Source organism: Anoplophora glabripennis, unplaced genomic scaffold, assembly GCF_000390285.2.
Source record: "Anoplophora glabripennis isolate ALB-LARVAE unplaced genomic scaffold, Agla_2.0 scaffold3742, whole genome shotgun sequence".
Taxonomy (NCBI): Eukaryota; Metazoa; Arthropoda; class Insecta; order Coleoptera; family Cerambycidae; genus Anoplophora; species Anoplophora glabripennis.
Window position 1 is genome coordinate 6,236 of NW_019419975.1, and position 1,373 is coordinate 7,608.

Below are 1,373 nucleotides of genomic sequence, written 5' to 3' on the forward strand. Positions count from 1 at the left end.
AGATAATAAATATTCCTCCCTTCGTCACGGAATTTTCTAATTGATCTTAAGTAGGATCTTCGCCAACAAATAATTTCATCTTTATCGATAAGAACTGACTTCCTGTTCTGCTTTTCCCAGCAAAAATTCAACTCTCGTAAGACGGCCCATAATTTGCTTCTACTGATTTTTGGCAAATCGTTGTCCTCTGAAAGTTCACTTAAAATTTTGTTTAGCGTTGGTATTTCTTTCTTAAAATAAAATGAGTGTACTTTTCTGCGAATGACATTTTTGAAGAAATCATCTATAACGACTTTTGATCTCCCTGTAGATGTTTTTGGGGGATTTACAGTATCTTGTTCATTTTTTGTTTCCTTTAAAAGTCTGTAGATAGTCGATTTTCCAATCCCTGTCATTTTTGTTAGCATTAGTGTTACCCGATAATTACCTGAAACGAAATATCACCACGCCCATGGCCGGTTCTTATTTCGGGGTTTTATTACTCTCTTTCATTTCCAAACAGACTATAATACTTTGTATTGCTGAAATTTCAAATCATCCTGAGATAATTTATCATTTTTGCATTTGTAATTCGACTTAGATGTTTATAGCAATACTGTACAAAAATAAAGTTTTGGGTTAAACAATGAGACAGTTTTTTTTTTTATTTTTTTCCGTAGAATTGAATGGCGTAATCAGTTTTTGAATGACTTTTAATTTAAACAAATTAACAATTACTGAAAATTTCATTGCTGCAAGTTATTTTTTATTTTTTTTATATTTTTGAGCATGTTTTTGAATTATGATTGCAAATTTTTTATTTCACCAAAAAGTATATGTCAAAACGAGAAAAATGATTATCGGCAGAACTCTGTATGATAATTTTTTTAAGTAGAATTTTTCTTTGAAAAGTGTTTCAGGTCGAAAAAATGAATATCAGAAATTTCTTCATTTTTTTATCTAAAAAAATTTGAGGTTATTTAAAACAGAGAAAAGTATACTTTTACCAAGTTTCGTCAAAATTAAATTATTTTTGCGGAAATGAGAAATAAAAAACGGAAAATCAGAAAAAAAACAGTTTTTCGCATTTTTCTCGGAAATTTTGAGGTTATCTTAAAAAGTGACCTCTATAAAAGTTTTTTTTGCATGATCTACAACTTTTGTATTGGATACTTTTTGGTTTGACGTCAACTTTCGCCAGAAATCCCAATGATACAATTTTTCATAATGTTTCAACCCCCCAAATGAACCCTTCGCCGCCCCTGCTCACGCATTTATTTATTTTTAGGTTTATTATAAGCCCATTTACCATTTCCACTTATAAAAGTCCAGGTAACAATTTTTTTTTCTCCAAGAGTAATTTGGTGGGACTATGGGTATTTTTTAAATATTTC